The 20,359-nt window shown below is 41.9% G+C and overlaps 1 protein-coding gene across 1 annotated transcript in view; it reads right to left on the bottom strand.

The window, feature by feature from the left end:
* The window catches only part of SHANK2 (SH3 and multiple ankyrin repeat domains 2), a 297,119-nt gene extending 279,755 nt beyond the window's left edge, over positions 1–17,364 (bottom strand). Inside the window, 1 exon segment of the mRNA XM_050334887.1 lies at positions 17,061–17,364. The gene's annotated coding sequence lies outside the window, so the exon portion shown is untranslated.
* Between the last annotated feature and the right edge of the window lie 2,995 nt (positions 17,365–20,359).

Below are 20,359 nucleotides of genomic sequence, written 5' to 3'. Positions count from 1 at the left end.
TAATTATTTCATTTCCCAAATAGTGCAAAAATCCATGACAAGTACTAAATAATAAAAGCTTTTCAAAGAGCCAGGAGGTGCTCACCCTGGATGTAATTTTTCATGTAACTCATCAAATCTGTCCAGCTCAATGAATTCAACCCTCAGTTTTGCTCTGCACATTTTCTAGTCTTTTGTTCTGTGAGTAGCGGAGAACTTTGAGATTCAAAGGAAGATTTGCACCCATTTTCTACCTATCCTGTAGCTGGATTTTGAGCCAGCCTTTGTGATCCTTTAGATCACAAAGGAAAACCTGTTGATTGTATTTACCAAACAAAAGCGTGTGGTTTTAGAATTCAGCACTTTCAAAGGGCTGTGAATGTCACCGGCTGCTGACCAAAGAGAAAAGAATATTTCCAAGAAGTGGATGAAAGGCACAGCTTCCAATTATCTAGAAGGAAGAAAGAGTGTGAATCTCCTCCCAGGAGCAGAGTGACATGCTCCCTGTGTAGAGCAGCCCAGATGGCCCGGTTTTATTTACGTGTCCCATCTCAACAATCACTGCTGTGCTGTGGAAACACTTGTCACTTGTGACAGCAGGAGAGATCACTGCCCCCACTTACAAACCACAGCTCAGGGCAGCTGCAGCCTCTGCTCCTTCACCATCCTCCTAAGGACAGGAATTCCAGTGAAAGATGGGAATCTCTTAACTTTGCTGGCTGAGCCACACTAAGTGAAGAGAGATGAAAGATGGAATAATGAAAGGGAGAGAAACCGGGCTGAGCTGTGCAAGGACAACCTGCCCACAGCTGAATTATTCAGCTGCCAGATCCTGCCTGCAGCTCCCCTGGAGTGAGCACACAGGTCAATCCATCGCCAATCTGTACCACATTCAGGTTGGTCTAAGTGGACAGGATTGTTAGTAGAGGGGTTGGGTTAAAAATCCTCTTGAGAAAAACATTTACCATTATCAAAGAGAATAAATCAGTTTATATCACACCAGCAGTATTCAAAGGACATAGAAATGTAAGATAAAGTGCAATATAGGTCAAATATTTTTCAAATAATTATACCAACCTGTTGTGGAAGATTAAACTGTTCTTAGTAAAAATACCATGACAGTCATCTCAATAATAAAGAAAACATAGGTGCTAATTTAAAATTTCATTAAGGTCCAGCAAGTAAATCACCATGAACACAACAAGCCACAAAGGTTAAGAGCTGTAGATATGTGATCTCAAGAAACTCATCAGGCCTAATTAACCTGATGGTGCACGGCAGTCACTTCGTGGAGAAAATTACAAACAAAACAAGCGACAAAAAGTGAAAAACACACACAATTTAAAAATTCTGTGTGTTGCCTCTCGAAATACAAGTTGTTCTTCTCCCAGATCACCAGGGGTCCATTTTCTTTATTCCATTGAGACAGTACAGGCAAGGATGCCCTTTAAATGAGCAGGGTGGGAGCCTTTCCTTGTAGCAGATTTCAGGAAGACTCCAACTGGATCTGGGACACAGATTCCTAATCCAGCCTTGGCTTTACTTGGGGGGAGCTGGAAGGGAACCAGTGAGGAAATAAACCCACAAGGAAACACGAGGCTCGTGACACGCTATGAGCACAGTTTACAGAAACTTAAAGCAGACACAGCAAGTACCAAAACATTCCTGTGAATTTTTGAGCTAAATGGGATTATCTCCATATACATTGGATAACATTTAATAAGATTAGACTCATATTACAACCGATTTATGTGCTTTAATGCAGCAGATATGTAGAGTGGGAGCAGACTTGAGGCACCTGTACTGACAATGCGTGGTCTTTTAAATGAATAGTTCAGATAGGATCCTCTTCTTTCCCTTACAGCAACAACCAAGGTTAAATGAAAATGGAAGCACAACAAATGGAAGAATATAAAAGCCTCTACAACTTCATAAGCCTTTCTGCACATTTTTGGACAGCACATGCAAGCAATGCACTAAGATCACAGTCTGAGTTTTAAAAAATCAGGTATAAATTTTGAGTCACGTTAACTACCCACCCCCCCCAGGGAAGTCACTGCTCCCAGGCAAACACATCTCTGATAAAGGGATGTGAGAAAAGGGAATCAAATTGACAGATGTACACAAATCCCACTGGAGGTGTCAAGCCAGGCAAATAAAACCCCACGCCAATCAACCAAATTATGCAACGCTTATTTACCTTTGCTGAAAATACATGGAAATTTTCATTACAGAAGAATTACAGCAGGAAAAGAAGCCCCTAAGAAAGCAGCTCCTGACATTTTATGGAAAGGACACTTGACTCCAGCTGCCTCCAGCTGAGCATCCACGAGCCACAGCAGTGTCACGGTGACTGCCCCTCACAAAACCCATCATCTCTGAGAGCATCACCTGTGTTGGTGTGACATGTCCAGTCCTAAGCCATGAGATCTGGACTGGTGTGCGAGTGCTGTAGTGGTTTTACTCTCTGCAGTAAGGCTGGTTGTTGGACTGGCTCTGGGTTCAGTCAGGCCGCTTTGTCCCCATCCATCTCCCCACCGTGTAGCTGAACCTCCACCTGGATTGCAATCCTTTTCCCAAAGAGCCTGCTTTGGCTTTTTCCCAGTTATATGCATACCACACATAATGACTTGGCTCATTTATTATCAAAATATTGAATTTAAGGTCTGATGGCTTGGGTTCTGTGGAGAAGTAAAAAGCACTCTCCCCTCCCTGAATCACCACAAAGATATTTAGCACATTAGTGGAACTTCATTTATTAATATCAACAAAGCATCTGAGCCAAGGATATAAATTCCTTGCTCACATAACATATTGCAGGAAACAGAGTTACACCAGGCAGCAATTTATTCGTTTGGATTTTCCAGTAAAGATCTATTGCATAGAATATCAACTATCCTTTCCACAGGGGATTTATTCAGCACTTACCCTTACTCACAGTATCAATGTAATTTAAGGGCTTCAGTTTTTTCAAACTTGGCTTTGTGTAGAATATATGAAGTGTAAATACAATTAAAGAAAGCACACACATTTTTCTCCAGCTTTCAAATATGGGTCACTCTGTCCTTTGTCCTGAGTTTCTTCTATTCACAGTTTGTTCCCTTCCCTGGTTTTCTCAGCCAATAAACAGGTTAGTTAGTCTTGTCCTAAACATATGACCTAGTTTTGTTATCCACAAAGCAGTTTGCTTAACACCAGAAATACTGTGAAATAATACAATACTAAGAAAATTTATCCCCCAAAATTAAGTTGTTGAAAAAGCCATACACACTTAAAAAATGATACTTAGCCGCTAAGATCACTAGACCAGCCCTACAGGTATGTAGATTGCTGAGTGGAGAACTGGCCTTCCATGTTGAAAAAATAAATGTTAATATGCCCCAAAAACTGTTAAGTGAATTCAAATATTCATACAGTTGCAGCCTCTGCTTGAGTGACTGTTATCTTGAAAACCAGTATTTTTATTCAAATGCAGCCTCAGTCAGAAACACTTCCCTTCCTGATCCTGAAAAGACAAGGTGTGTGTCTGTCAGGAATTAAGCAAAGCTGATGTTACACAACGTCACCCTGACCTGAGATACCATTCCAAGGTGCACCACAGAGAAAAAGGAAAAAAAAAGGGAAGAATAAAAAGTAGTGGAACTGTGAAGAGCACATTTGTGAATGTGAAATATAAACCACTCATTTGCTGGAAGATGTATCTAGTTTCCACTAAGCAATTCTTTAATCTCCAGGTGACAGAGTTTGCTTTTCTGGTTACGTGAAATAAATAAACAAAAGCAGAAAGGCACAAATTAGCTGTAAAAGCCACTACTGGCATTAATGCACATTCTGAGCTTGGGGTTTCCCAAAAGCTGCTTCCTCCAGGGAAGGAATCACAAGTTGCCTTTGGAGCTGCATCAAATACCAAAACTTCCATCACTCTCTGAGTGTTTCCAGCTTAACTTTCAACAAGGTCTAGGAGAAATCCAAAGGGAGGAAAGAAACTTAACAGTAGGGAGCAGCAGGAGAAAGTGATGACTGGGTAAGAAAACAAAGATGGAATATAAAGTTGATTCATATGAAGTGACAGGGACAAAACCAGTCCTAAACACACAGCCATTGAAGTTGAGCTGATTAATGCCACTCAAGACAGACAGTATTTTGCAAATGTCAGTTTTATACAAGGATATTAGGAAAGAAATAAAGAACAAAATCAAAGATATTAAATCACTTCATAAACATGTGAAATGCAGGCCTGGCTCTGCTCTTACCTTGTCTTGAAAGGGTCCAGTTCAGCCACATCTGGCACTGCAAGTCTTGTCTGTGCACCTCTATCTCCCACCTCCACTCTCCTCCACAGCAGTGTGGGGTGAGGGGATGTTACAAAGCATCTCATCTCCAACAAGTCATATAATTATGCTTTCTTATTGCTATTAGGAACACTGTAACATCACAAATCCCAGAAAAACTGGGAGACCCTTCAGAGGACAGATCAGATGAGCATCTTCTGTGCCTCATTAATATCGACAATAGCAAGTAACCCAAAATATGGATCATCACTAAGTGCAAACAGAATCAGTTGGTAATAACGTATTAGCAACTTCATTAGCAAACTGGATATTCCTGGTCATTATCTATCATTCAATTTGCAAACAATATTTTGAATAGATTAAAACACATCATTATCAGTCCAAGTCCCATGTGAAATGCAAAGTTTTCTATTAAGGGGTGTACTGAAGTTTATTTTTTGAGTTGCTAGAAGCTCTGAAAACCTGCTAACTATCAAGGCATGGCTTCATAGAGGGGAAAAAAAAATCAATTTCTCTTCTCTCCAAATAAAACTCAATTCCTTAATGCCTTCCAACAACCATCATGCTGGCAGTGCTTTGTTGCCAGTTTTGATTAGGTTTTCTTACCACGCTGAGCACCGAACTGCAAGGCTGAGGTGGACACACTCCCCAGTGCAACAGTACTGAGGTACAGTGGCCTTGGTTTAACCCAGTCCTACTCAGAGAGCACGAGTGGAAATCCTTTTGCATTGTTCCAAGAAGACTCTAACCCTCTTCATAAATTTCATCTTTGTAGCCACAGTCTACAAAACCCACACAATACAAAAATGTACTTCATCTGCTTTAAACCAATTTACCAATTCCAACTAAAAAAATTCCACTTTTAGCTCTCGCATTGCAGAACTCAATGAACAAAGCTCCCAGCTTTGTCCACCACCTTCATGCTTTTGAAAACCTCCATTCTTTTGCACTCAGCCTTCTCCTCTCCAAACTGAAGTCACAGCTTCTTTATTCTCCCTTTGTATCTCATCTAACTCCACTACATCCTTCATGAGATGCAGAGATATAAAGTGTTAAAGAATTAAGTCACATCATTAATTTTTTACACAGGAGAAAAACTACGCCCTCAGTCCTCTTCCCAGGACATTCTTGTTCGTGCCTAACACAGTGTAGATCTCTGAAAAATTGTTTTAAAGCATTCTTTGAAATTAAACTTTTATATCCTGAAACAGCAGGTATTGGTATGCAATCTACCACCCCCACCACCCCCCACCCATGGCAGAGCTGACACACAGCACCCAAAACCCTGCAAAAACAAATCATGTCCCAACCTGAGTTCACCATGAACTGTTCTGCACACAGGACACACGACTGAGCTTTAAAAAAACCCCTGAAACTCCACAATGAAGCATATTGTGAAAGTCTTTCCTTAAGCATCACATACTCATCCAATATAGACTTTTAAAAAACCAGAACAACTTCCACTCACATTGACTGTCCTTTATAAACTGCTTTAAACAGTGCTGCTGACAACCCTGTGTGGCTGTTTTGTCTATACTTCTCTCAAACCTCAAATAAATTATTTTCCTTGTCATCTCAAACTTATATAACCTGTTACCATATTACAACACTCATTACCTCTGTTCAACCCTACACTTACAACATACTCGAATTGTTGATTATTAAGAGATAGGACTGTGACAATCCTTACAAGCAGGTGTGATACAGGTGTCCTAGAGCTCACACCACCTTTACTCCTTGCACAGTTTAAGTCAGAATAAGCCCAGAAAGACTGAGGGATGATAATTTTTGACTTCTCTGAGTCCTTCTGCAAGGGAACCAGTCCTACTCCTTCCACCCACACACAGCCCCGAGTGACAACTGCCCTGTCTTTCCCCTTCCCAGCCTTGCCTGTCCTGAAGGATTTTACAACCTCTGCTTTTCACTGCCTGTTTAATTTGTGTTGAGAAAGTGAGAAAACTTTCACGAAAGGCTCTGCTCGGCTACACTTTCCTTATCCCATGGCCACCAGTGACATTTACAACACCAGTCTCTGGAATGCAAGCCAAGGAACAGGAAATGAAACACAGAGCAGGTAAAGGTAGGAGCTTTTTTTGGTTTTTCCCTTTGCAGCTTCTTTTCAGGAGTATGCCAGGAGAACTGAAATAACATTTACTTTGGTAGAACTGAAAGTCAGCAAGCAAAAACTCTCCTGCATCCTGCTCTGATATGGAGTTTAAATGTACTGCACAAAAACCTCATACCTTACTAATGCCTGATTTTGGGACCCTTTGAAACAAATTTCTTTTCAACCTTTTCACAACTGTCCTTAGGCCATCACACTCTTTTTTCTTTACAGAAACCAACCTGATGACGTTTAGGAGACCTCACTGAACTGTCCTTGGGGCAAAACCTTCCACCCTGAGTTAAGAAATCCTGATGACTTTCCCAATGGAAGTGAAACGCATAGAAAGGTAATTTCAGGCATTCCAGTGAGTTTTATAAATTGCCAGAAGTGACAATACCATCTGGGTATTTATATATTGCCAGAGGTGACAATACCATCGGCCCCTCCATCTGGGAATGCTCCCAGCCAGGGAATGCCAACATCCTGTTGGCATTAACTGAGTAAACAACTGCTCAGTGCACCTTGGCTGTTTCTTAACTACCTTAGTGACTTCTGAAAGTGTCATAATTCAGTGAGGCTGCAAGGCATTTGTCACACTCTGTCCTTTTTAAGAAAGCCTGAATTAAAGGTGTGACCCCATTATCAGACAGCCCATTAATTAAATGATCCAGAAATGAGAGCAGGAATTTACACCCTCCCTGGACAGGACTACATGTTCTTTTAGCAAAATGCTTTGCACTAATGAACAAGTGATTTTTAGCTGTCCTCAAACACAAGTACTGTAGAAATTTTGGAGGAAATTATCACCTGATTGTCATCAGTAGAAAAAAAATAGGGTGTAACATTCAGAGAGGAAATTCCTTCAGGAAAAAAATTAATTCAATTGCACCTTCTCAGCTTCATAAACAATTTACCTGAAAGATTTTAGCTGACCACTTCAGTCAGACCAAATATCAGGCAAATTAGGATCCAAAAAGACATCAAGAAGGTGTTTAGTTCACTCTTTGCTCCTGAGCAAGATAAAATACACTCAGGTACAAGCCAACAGGTATCTCTTACTTGTATGAACCACAAATGTAAAAACAGCTGGGTTTTCCTTCAGCCAATCTTTCTGGTTACATAATAAGCTCACTTCAGTGGTTACATGACTGTTTTTCTAAATGCATGACAGTGTTTAAATATCTCATGGGCATTTATTAATTCATTTATAAGGAACATGAGCATGGGTTGAACCAGCAAAATGATGCCCACATTTTATTACAGCAGGACTGTATATACTGATTACTTTCCCCAGCTCTGGTTTGGTTTGGGTTTTTTTACATTCCATTTTTTCTTTATGTTTAAGGCAGACAGGTTTCAAGGCAAACCCAGTGTTCCCTACAGGACCTGTTTAACACCTCGAGGTGTTCTGAAGCACAAACATTTTTGTGTAGATTTGCAACTATCAATGCAGCATTTGTCTACAGGTTGTGAGAAACTGATAAAATTAATCTGTGTGAACTGAGCACACTGAAGCACAAGATGTTTAGGAAATCAGGAGCTTGCATCAGCCAAGAGTACTCAAGGGGACTCAAGTTTTCCCGCTGATGTGACTCCACAGACACAGTGGAAAGAAGTCTAAAGAAGGAATTACAATTAATATTTGTTCATTTTCATATTTCCCTTTATTTTCTTGTTGGTTTGAATCTGCGGATCTCATTCCATCATTGCAGAATGCCTGTATTACTCAAGCAAAGATCTAATATGGAAACCTAAAGTCCTTATCTCAATCAAGTGGCATATAAATTAAGGTCTAGAAAACAAGTAATTTTGTTCACTTTTTGGGTCACCAGTTGAATTATTATCTGGTGCTTCTCATTCTGCAAACTTTTAAAAATACTATAATCTGTAGTATTTACTTACTGTAGTATTACTTACTGAGAGATTAAAATAGAATTACAAATAAAATAAAAGGGAAAAAAATGCAAGTCTCAAAGTGAAAAGCTAAAACTACCATCTGGTTCAAGCAGGATTTTAATTTTAAAAAAGAGCAAGAGAAATGAAAAAGCAATTTTCAAAGTAAGAGTTGACAGACTGAAGCTGGAATACTGAACAGTAATTTTATAAACAGTTCAGCTGTAGCCAAATGCCAAGAGGGAAACAAATAAAACCAACAATTGCAACAACATTGTAGAGCTGGGGCAACGATAACAATGATATGCACTACAAATTACCAAAATCCATGAATTAGACTACACTTCACAGGACCACTTCACACTTTCAGATGACCAGCGAGGAAATGTTGATATCTGAGGATCTCAGTAGGACCAGTTTAGGTTAAAATTTATAGACTCTTAAGTATCAATAAATATCAGTATAATGAATATATTACTACACACGTCATTTTGTACTGCACAACATTCTGTCATTCTGAATAACAAATCATAAGCATGAGTAAACTATACCCAAAAATGTCCATGTGCATTTCCTCCTAGAAGTGTATTATTGAGAACAAGTGTGTTACCAAGGGCTAAACTCCTGCATTCAGAGCAACTGGCACTGTATTTTTGTCCCATCTGGTTTGGCAAGCAAGGGAGCTTTGCAAAAAGGGAAGCAATAAGTAGTCTGATGAGTTTAATTTCATGAAACTTTTTACCTTTCTTTGTCAATCTGAGTCTCATGTGAGGAAGGTTTCAAAGTGATTCTCGAAGTTTTAGTCCAGCTTTGTTGACAAAAGTCATATCAAACAGTGGATTACCACAGGAGAGAAGATTTCAAGGAAGTAAATAAGTTTTCAGTTGAGCTTTAAAGAAGGTTCCTTTTCCTCTTTTCTGCTTTGAAGCATTAGAAGAATGCTAAAATGTCTAAAAGTTTCACACAGCTTTATTCTGTACACTCATTTTACCTGACTGACAAGTGGCATTCACAGCGACACAAAAACCCCCAGCTGACACATCTTGCTGGTCCCAACAGGAATTACATGCTTATAACCTGCTATTCCCTGCAGTAAACAGACAGAGAAGCTCTTCTACCAAAAAAAAATATTTCCATTTCATTTCAAACTTTCCATCTTTTTCAGATACAATCTGAACAGCATCACTACAGGATAGGAGAGGGGCAATGAGCTCCATTCAGGTCTTTGGGTACACAGCAACTTCTGTTGCTGCCACAGATATTCCACCTTCTGGGAGTTAATGCACCATATTCTTACTGGAAAAAAAATACACCACCACCACCACCCAAAATCAAGGTAAAAATATGTATTGGGCAACAGACACATTTCTTTTTATTACTCCTAGGAAGAGGCAGCAGGTAACAAAGGATGTGTGAGTGGCAATAGAAGGAACAGGTATCGCCTTGTTTATGTTTTTCAGGCTATAATATGCTTCAGAAAATCCTATCTTAATATTTCCTGGAGAAGACAGACATTGCACAGTCCACTGCACTGATATCAGCATCGTTCTGCACTCTTATTAAAGTAATGTCCAATAACAAAGCTAATAACAATACACTACACCAAAGTCATGTCCTATGAGAATATTGTCTAATTGGATAGATATCACTGAAGAGAGACATAATGTTTCATCCAGCCAGGATCATTTATAGTGTACTTAAAGATCTACTTGTCAGAAATAATGGCTACAGACATTACACTAAAATAATGGACCAAATTACTGAGCTTCTTCCAGTCATGGCATGCTGGAAGGGGAATTTTAGTGGAAAGCAGCTGGTCCAAAAGGCCCAGTGGAGATTTCCACAGGCCAGTTACCTGCCAGTCTAAAATTTCTTCTTCCTTCTGCCATGGAAGCTGTAAGGACATGTTCTGGGAGTAACCCAGATGCTGGCAAGGGGCACAAGTTCTACTACAGTCCATTTTTCATCAAATGGAAAAGTGTTAATACACAAAAATTGTAATCAAAATGTCACAACCAAAATACGACATGGTTTCCAGTGACACACCCTGTTCACATCACTCTCTTTCGGTGGAAAAGCTGCTTTCAAAATATACCTACGAGGGACATCAACAAAATTCACTGCCAACCTACTGCACATCACAGTTTCTGTGACCAGCCCTCATTTAACAGAGGTTCATGGGATCTGACCACAGGCTTTTCTCATTACAAAAGCACCTTTTTTTACCCAGAAAAGTCTGATCTCAAATTCTTTAATTATATGCCTTGTTTAATTGAAGCCTGCATTTTGGTTCAAAATTGGACTGGAGCTGCTGTGTAACACACCAAGTGACACCTTCTGAGTCAACTGGTCCAGATTTCTTACTAAAAAATTCTGAGACAAGACCTGCAAAACATTTCCCAGGAAGGGGAGAATCTTTCACGCTTATGTCAACATTATAGAACTTCAGTTGGAAAATTGACTGACTACAGTTTCTACAGCTTAATGAAAAAAATGAACTCCTGAGATACAACAGTGAGAAAGGATGATCTGCAGGAGTCACAGACTATTCAAGATACAAAGTCTTTTCTTACATCCACAGGTGAAATTCAGAGGAATGGTTGGATGATTAAAATATTTACAGTGAAGTGACAGCACAACTTAAAGGAGAAGTATCTTGATAATCATTTACATTAAAGACTATTGAACATATTCTCTGTTATACTCTGGTGATTAAATTTAAAGTTTAAACTGCTGGTTTCATAGCTTCTGAAGCATAAAAATACCATTTAACTAACTGGTTTCTGTGTTGAATATAAAAATACTGCTTAACTAACTGTTTTCCTGAGGTTCACTTCTAAAACTCCCTCAGACAGAGTAAATATCCTCAGTTTGTAATTGAAAGGATGTTAGTCCCAGAACTGTATTTCCATAACAACTGCACCCTCATTACAATTCTCACATTTTGTCAAGAACTCTCTCTGTTGATATTTTGTCAGCAAAGTTTAATTAAACAAAAGCACTTGTGCACTATGAATGTGAAATTGCAGTGATGAGATGGTGTACAAGGTGAAGTATAAGGGTGTTACCAAAACTTAAATCAGTGGTATTTGGAATCCAAACATAGGAATGAAATGGTTTAAGCCAATTATACGTGACCACCTCTTCTCCATGAAAGTGCAGTAACAGTTTCAGAGGGATGATGCCACAGGTCCTGAACATCACAGCTACAGATTCACTAGTAACCAAAACAGGTCAGAGATTGTTTATGTGGTTTAATTGCCTGCTCTCTCACTGGAATGGTTTTTTTCCTGTTCATTCCAGACAGTGAATGAATGGGCACAACTTGGAGACCCCCAGTTCCATCCCCCACAGCCAGTCTGGCCACTAGCACTCCTTTTTGGAAGCAGCCAGTCCAGTCCCTGCCACCCTGCTTTGGAAGGGAATGACCTCAGACACACGGAGGGAGCTGTGCTGTGCCATTTGGCCTTGGGGAAGGAAAACAGCCACTGGCTCCTTTTATTTGATTGTGAAGGCCCTGGTGCCTCTAAGAAGGTTGCTGGCACATGGCTTGCAGAGCTTTGCATCCCCTCACTAAACATCCTATTGCTCAACCATGCACAGCGATCAACATCCTCACAGGATGCTCCCAGGGCACATCCCCCACATGCCACAACAGGGGAACACATGCTCAAGAGTGGACATGCTGTGCTTCTTTCCAGCAGAGACACGGCTGGTTTCTAAAGACTTAGATGGTTGCTTAAAAAATGGTTTGTTTGGGAATTTCTAGGTGAGAGATCAAAAAACATCTTTTAATTACCTCAATACAGAAATTCATTAGAAACAACGCTGAGTGTGAAATACAGCTGCCATTTCTCAGACATCACACAGCTAAATGTGTCCCAGCACAGAAAGCAAGATGCTTTTTTCAAAAATAATTGGAACTTAAATCTGATCCACTGTTTGCCTTACATTTTATCTCGCCATTTAGAAGAAGGTCTTTTATTTTTATCAGCAGAACTGTTGCACACTGTCTCCCCCTCGTTCCTGAAAGAAAAGACACTTCAAAGCTGCTCTACTGAATTATCAATAGCAATGGCCCTTTCTGTTCGCTGCCCAGGGTGCAGAATGTGCATTTCTAACCACAGCATAACACACTCCAGCAGCACGGGGCATTTCCAGCGCTGCTGATAATCCTGTTTGCAAAGACTGGGAGAGCTTTCAGAGAGGGAGAGCCCTCACAGGCTCTGGCATCTGATCCACAGTAACCCTGAGCTGGCTTACAGACTCACTGGCTTGAGGGCAGCCTATTAAAGCAAGCCCGGAGTGCTGGGCCAGTGAAGCGTATCAAAGGCTCCCTTCAGACTCCCGCTTTTGAAAGAAATTAAATCTCATCTGCTTATTCTTAAAGATGGAACAGCCCTGTCAAACCCACACACTCAGCATCCCTGAGATGTCGGTGGCAATCACCTGCACAAGTGAAAACCCAGGAATTCTTATTCTCAGCATCTCTGACACGAGTAAAGCCACTCATGTAAAGTGCTGGCAAAGCGCCCGTGTCGTACCCTTGTCTGCTGATTGCTCCTCACAGGCTCCCAGCCTGAGCTTTCAGCTCGTACACAAACCTCTGTGCCAAGGAAACCGAAATTCAGGGGCAGCTCCGTTGCCAGCCCTGCCCCAATGACATTATTTTCTCCTGGTTTCCCTGTATTCCTTGAAATCTGCAAGTTCCTGTCCACAAGTATAGGTATTTTCCCATAAATTCCTGGTATGTGGTAGATGCTGGGTTCATAAACGATCACAATGAGTTCAGTGAAAAATGAGTGTACAATGAGCTTACACCATGCTAACTTTACTCATTGTTAAATTTAAAAAAAAAGTAATGAAACTTTCTGTTGAAGTATGAAGACTGAAGAAAGAAACTGGTGAGAAAAATCACCACCACCCTACATTTAAATTACTGTTCTTCCCTGGATGAACTGAAAAAACGAATGTAAACAGCAGTGCTGAAAACAGTTCATATTTTCAGAATTCTTGGTTTGTGAATTCCAGGTGCTACTTCTCAGGCATGCAGGAAAATTGGATTCCAAAAAACATTGATTTTAGCATGACAGTGTTTTTCGGAAGTTAATGACATGCAAATCATTTTGAATGTATTTACATTTTTGATTAGGACAAGATTGAGAAGTTAGAAAATAGAGTAATGATCCTCCTGCAGGTTCCAGTAAAGATGCTTCAGATATGCAAGAGACATGAATAACTAACGTGGAAAAAATAAACAAAGGTCAAAAATAAATAAAAGAGATTAAAGGCTGAAGATAAATAACCTGTCTGCACTATCCTCCTCAAAGAGTTCACCCTATCTAGGGTGCATACTTTTTTAATTAATGAAAAACTAGTTTGATGGGAAAACCTACGTCACGCTGGGGCTCTGAGGGGCTTCTCTGGAAACTCACAGTTCTGTTACACTGAGAATGCTCCTCAAACTCCCCAGCAGAACAGTGTCACCTCAGGAGCTGTGAAACTCAAGTCTGCCAATGAAACTTAAGAAAGACATTTGATCAGGTCTATTGCATAATTCACTTTCTCTTCTTTGGGCTGAACTGCAGAAGGAGCAGCCCAGCTCCCAGCCCTCCGCCTTCCTCGCATCCCAGATACCTGACAGACACCTGACATAGATCCTACAGGACCACCCACTCCAGCAGCACAGTGCCAGGAGGACAAGCATTATTGCCAAGATGTAAACTACTCAGAAAGTGTTTTGGGCACCAGCTGTGAGCAGCCCACAGTGAGGAAGAGGGCTATTTCTAAGTGGAGTGTCTAAGAAGTAACCCAGGGGCTGCAGCACCTGAGAAATCTGGAAGCTAAACAGAAAGCTTGAATAATCTCAACTGAGACAGAAAAGCAAAATGTGGGGGAAAAGAGAAAAACTGGGAGAGAGACAGGGGATAATCAACCTCAAGAAATTAAACATTATATTTTCTGGACCTACCAGCAGGAAAAAAGCACAAGTGCTTTTTTTACACAAATAACCCAGTCACAGCCAATGAAAGAATCTGTCAGATGGCCCTGACTCTCAGGTGTATCTTCATGAGCTTTTAATTCTAGTTTACAGCAAGACACCTGGAAAAGTGGGCAGGAATAATGCTGCATATGGCCAGTTTTCAAGCCTGCCTACCTGAATTCAGCTGCTACTTTTTTCAGCTTAATTCTTCTAAACCAACCAACTGTGGCTAGACATGAAATACCAAAGTTGCACTGCAGTTTGGAGGCACTGCAGAAAATCATTGCAAATGCCTGGGGAGTGCTTATACATAATAAATGTAAAATCACATAGGCCATCAAATTTGGGACCGGGAAAAGCATTGTCACTAATCAGCAAGAGCCTTTTGAGGTCATTTTGCCTCCTTCCAGAAGCCCAGGGGTGTTTCTCCGAACTGCTACCTGGATAACCTGCTCATCCCCTCCTGCCATTGACAGCATCTGTTTCTCTACCTTCTGCTTGAGCTCTCATTTGATTTCTGAAGGATTCATGTATTTGGTCTAAATGGAGCCCTTGAATTTTTCATATAGAAGATATGGGCAAAGTTAATGTCCTATGACATCCAAGAGGACAGCTGGGACTTCAGCATCTTGGCTCTGAAATGCACATGGGTGTCTGATTGAACCTCACTACATCTCAGAGACGCTGAGGACCTGTCAGCTTCCACTGACATCCACGCCCAAGCCTGAAAACTCCTGCTGTGGTATCCAGCAACAGATCCAAAAATTTACCAGAAGGTTCTCCAGCTCGCTAAGTGTAGCTGCAACTTTGGAAGAGAAACCTGGAAAGGGTGGATCTGTACTTTAACCCATTTTCTTGCTGTCTTGGCATTTAAACCAGCGGGTCATGGAATCACAGTAAGGTCTGGGTTGAAAAGGAATTTAAAGATCATCTAAGTTCCAACACCCCTGCCACAGACAGGGGCACCTTCCACTAGACCAGGTGACTCGGAGCACCATCCAGGCTGTTCTTGTTGGATGTGGAAGTTCACCCAGTTTCCCACTGGAGGCAGGAGGTGGGGTGTTCATCAGCACCTCACTGAGGTACCCAAGGACCCTGCTCCAGGCAGAACAGGCAACAGCCACCACTGCTTCATCCACAAATTCCCTCAGGTGAAGCAGTGCTGAGTGCAATTCCCTATTATTTGTTCCACAATGACAAGCAGATTAAGACCATGCTGTGCTGGGTGATACAAATGTACCACAACAGAACATGAGACTGGAAGGATGACACTGTTTATTGATTCTCATTCTTCACAATCAAGGGTAATTAGGTAATCATGAGTCTAATTCAGACAGGTCTACAGGAAGCCTAATGCACTCGCCAACACACAACCAGTCTTAAAATAACATTCTGTACCACTAAAATAACATGGCATAGCATAAACACTTAAAGATGTAGCTACAGACCTCAGGAAGAAAGTGGCAAAGATTAAAAGTATTATCAATTACAACCTCTACCCTGAAGAATTTCTTCAACCTACACACAAAAAAGAAAAGGAGCAAAAAGCCCTACCACTAATTATATATTTATTCACAAGAGATATGAGGTACTGTAAAACCTACATTAAAGTCTCACACTGCTGAATTGCATTTCATCCTAGTTACCTCCCAAGACATTGATTTTTTAATGTGGTATTGTGTTTTTAATATAAGCAAAGGAGAGCCATGTTGCTTCACAGTTAAGTCACAACCTTGATCCGCAAATAGCTTTAAACAAAGACAGCGTTTGGTTTTGAGGACTTTTTTTTTCCCTCCCCTTACAGAGAGTCCCTTCAACAAGGCAAGTTATTCTGAGAGGACTTAAACAGAGCCAAGAGCATGGGAAAGGAGAAAAGGAAAGTGTAAAGGAGGAAAGGATACAGACACTTTCAGAAGAAAGGTTCATTCAGAAGAACAGGCATTCAGTCACTTGCAGGGAGGTTTTATGACTTGTACTGTGTTAAAAAGCAAGGCCTGCAAAGACAGGAGTTTTGAAGTAAACGTGCCAACAGCTGACTCAATTCCCACTGCTTTTACTACTCCACGGGGCCCTCAGGAAGCACTTTCCTTCTATTCCTCCTCCCATCCCGTTCCTCTCTCCTACCTCATCGTGCCGCTCGCAGTCATACCAGCGTGAGGGAAGGTCGCTCTGCTTTCAGCGGGGATTCAGCATTCCCTACATCCTTGCTCAATTCCTGCCCTCTTCCTTCCGTGAGAAAAGTCAGGATGCCCTTCCACCCCCACCCAGTCTTCCACCCCACCCCACCCCACCCCCGCTACAGGGGTCCACCTGCCCCGACCAGTCCTGCCCACGCCCTCCCCTCATTCTCACCCTCCCGTCCCCTCCGGTGCCGCCTCACGGCTCCATCCCCAGCCAGGGCGGACGGTCCAGCCCGGTCCTTCCCGCCGGGTGGCTCCTCCTGCCTCTCAGCCCCGGGATGCGGGCGGGATACCCCGAGCTCCCCAAACTCGGGGGAGCGCTCCGGGGGATTCCCCTGCCCGTGCCCACCCCCACCGCCATTCCCGAGTCACCTGCCGGCAGGAGCAGCCCCAGCGCCGGTCCCTCGGACGGGGCAGCGCCGCGACACGCGTGGGCTCCGCGGGGCGACCCCGCCGCCTCCCCCGCCGCGATCCCGGGTGGGCCGGGCCGGGGAGCCGCCCCCCGGCTGGCACAGGCACCTCTGGGCCGCCCCAGTCCCCGCTCCGCCGGCCGTGCCCGCAGCGCTGCCCTGCCCGCCCTGCCCGGTGCCGCGGAGCCCGCGGAGCCCGCGGGGACGGGGCGGTACCTGCGCTCCGGTGCCCTGTCCGGCTCAGCCCCCTCAGCCAGCGCCGCTCCCCGCCTGCTCCATTTCTTTGGGGGTTTTCTTAGGGTTTCTAATCTTGCCGTCCCTCCGCGGGGGACCCCGAGGGCACGCGCCGCCTCAGCGCGGTGGGCGCATCCCGCGCTCCAGGACAGGGATGGGCGCAGGGAGCGATGCCCGCAGGCTCCGTCTGGCAGCCGCTGCCGCTACGCGAGGAGTGAGAAACTTCCCCCGACACACTGGTTTGCTTGGGGAGCGGAAGACGCCAGGCTCAAGCCATGAGGAGATCCAAGCGTGGGGACCACAGACCTCAAGCTGCGGGGCAATCCTGGATGGAGATGCGGGCAGGGATGCAGCGAAGCCTGGGATGCGCTGTTCCCACGCGCTCCGACTGCGCCGCTGCCGCTCCTCCAAACCCTCCCAGGTACCGCGCACCTGCATCCAGGGGCAGCTGCGGCTCGGCGGGCAATTCCAAACGCACCAGACGGCTCTGGAAAACACTCATTTCTAGCTACGGTCACTGCCAAGGACTGGAAGGACTGGGAGACATGAGAACCGTAGTTTGAGTCTTTGGTGGATGCAACAAAGTTTGGACCACGGTAAAATGTCACTCTCAAAACATCTTTGACTCTTTTTATTCCCAAATTTGACACCAACTTTGAATGGGTAATGTCACTTAGAGCAAATTTCAAGTTATTCCATGCAAGAATATGAATCTTAGACCACTTGAAGGCTCAGTCCTTTGGCACAATGCCACACTGAACTTCAATAATGACTCTCACTGTATTTTTTCTATATAAGACATTTCAAACTAAATAGGGCAGAAAATGAACCTAAGTGTCTTTAGTAACTCACTTTTGGACTTCCAGAGCTGCTTTGCACACCTACCAAACTTTTTACTGTGGCAGCTCTCAAATGTCTCTTTTTCAACAAGGAATGCAAAGGAGAATATTCTTTAAAATACCCAGAGCAACTATGCTACCTCATGAATATTAATAAACATTAAACTTCGTGCCATGAAAATAATTTTCATGCAAAAGGCCTTATGCACATAAGTGGATTCCCTGGCAGAGTTCACACTTACGACACATTGGAGGTCTTTGCTTGAAACAGTAAAGGATATTGGGAATGCCAAGCTCTCAATATGTAACATCCTTATGGGAAATTAAAAGCAAACAAAAGCCACCAGAATTAAGAAAGCAAACAAACCCAAAGAATTTGGTTTGAATGGGAATTTCCTACCTCTTCTGAGCTAATTTACCCATCTCTACATTTTGCTCTTTAAATTTTAAAGCATCTGAACATTTGTTCTGTCAGTCGAGAAAAAATGGACTTACTTAAACTCATGTTAGATCCCCTGGGGATATCACAGGGAAAATAGGACAGCAGTGCTAAGGAGAAAAACTCCATCTACAGCATCTTTTACAATTAAAAACTTGCAAACAGTGAACAGCAACAACAGGGAAAAAACCACCCCCAGAAAGCAAACCAACAGTGAAAAGTATTTCATTCCTTTTTATGCTTTAATTCAAAAGTCAACACTGTATCCAATGGCCAATGTACAAAAAGTGGAAATTAAAATTATGTATGTCAGTGGCAAGAGCTGACAAGTTGCTCTGCATGAAGTTCTGCACCCGTATTTTTCCTGACATCTAATAAACACATAATATCTTCATCAAATTTCACATGAAAAGCCAAAAAATATGACACATAACTTTGTCATGCCTGACATGCAATAAAAACCCAGCATCCTTCAAGTTCTAAACATTGACAGAGACGACACTGAAGCACAAATGTAAGTCCTCCAACTTCTTAACTGTGATGTCTAGAAGTTTCCCTGGATGAATTAAGTCCTGCCAAAGCTTAATCTATAATTAAATGCATTTTCAGTTTCTAGATATTTAGTTTATTCCTTAAAAAAAAAAAACATAATGAACTTAAGGAGCTTCAAATGAGTAAGAGTAAAGAAAATCAGGACAAAGCAGCTTCTCCCAACTATAACCAGTTGCCTGAAAAACTTGGGAAGTGATATTAGGAAATTTTGTCTGTGACATTTTATCCTTTAAAAAAAGGGGGCACAGTCAGTGAAAATCTCTGTATTTCATAGAAATTACACAACTGTGCAGCTTCAGGGAACTTTCTTCCATGGGGATATTTGACTATTAATTACACAGAGTGAGAATGGACAATTACAGGCTGAGAGGGTTGAAACCCATGTTTCTTATTCACAGCAAAGGAAGTTTCAAGGACTTTTTAACTTCTCATCATTTCAGATTAATGACTTGCTCTCAGTGCATTCTGGTCATTCTGAATGCAAGTCCAGCATTGGACTTACTATAATAAGATTTTTAAAACTCTGTCAAACAGAACCTGCATGTAGCTGAATTACAAGAAACCAAGGTAGGACTAAAGCAATAATGTGGCAGACTCCAAACTCAGATTTCTTGAACAAGAGGTAAAAAGTTAATATATTTTGTTAAAAAGACCCACCTTGGCACTTTATAAGTTTCCAGAATGACCTAGTTGTATAAATTAGCCAGGACTTTTGTTTTTTGCTCCTTTACTAAACCCCTAAACAGTACTTTCATGGCCATGTCAAATCTCTTAAACAATTCTGAAGAATGTATTTACTTCCAAGGTAAGATCTCACCCCTCTCACTCTTAAGAACCACTTCAATGGTCCTGCCCAAATGATCCTCACACTGAATTCCCAATCCTTTTCTATGCTCTGTTCAATACTCTCACATCCTGGCTTCCTGAGCTCTTTTTGGGTGGGATGTTTTGACATCTTTATCTCATTACTGTACTTTCATATCCCTTCAGTAACTCTTGTCCTCATATTCAGAAATGGTTTATCAGCTGGACTTAATAAGACAGCTTATTAAGGTTAGACCAATAGAAAGGTAAATTAATGCAGAAATTTTTTTTCCTGTGACTGTGAATAGATTTCTCCAGCAGTTCTTTATGTTCTTCAAGAATAATAGAAGTCATTAAAAGCACCAGTTAGACACAGATCTGGAAGAGGTGTAAAATACATGAATGTCTCCTGATGTAAGATTATTGTGCCCTTTAAAATAATAAGCCATTTAAATATAAAAAACTTTGTGTCAATTTTTACTAGGTTCCTTGCTCTCCAAGATAAAACACTTTTTAAAATTAATGATAGACAAGGAAAGAAATCTGTTCCTTTTCCAGTATAGATTAATTACCAAGGAGTCATTTGTTCCAAGTTTCTTGCTGTTAAAAAAAAAAGATCATATAAGGCTTCCCTAACTTCTCCTCCT

The sequence above is a fragment of the Myiozetetes cayanensis genome, unplaced genomic scaffold (assembly GCF_022539395.1).
Source record: "Myiozetetes cayanensis isolate MyiCay16 unplaced genomic scaffold, myiCay2020 scf6-25, whole genome shotgun sequence".
Classification (NCBI taxonomy): Eukaryota; Metazoa; Chordata; class Aves; order Passeriformes; family Tyrannidae; genus Myiozetetes; species Myiozetetes cayanensis.
This window is presented reverse-complemented; position numbering and strand designations above follow the sequence as displayed.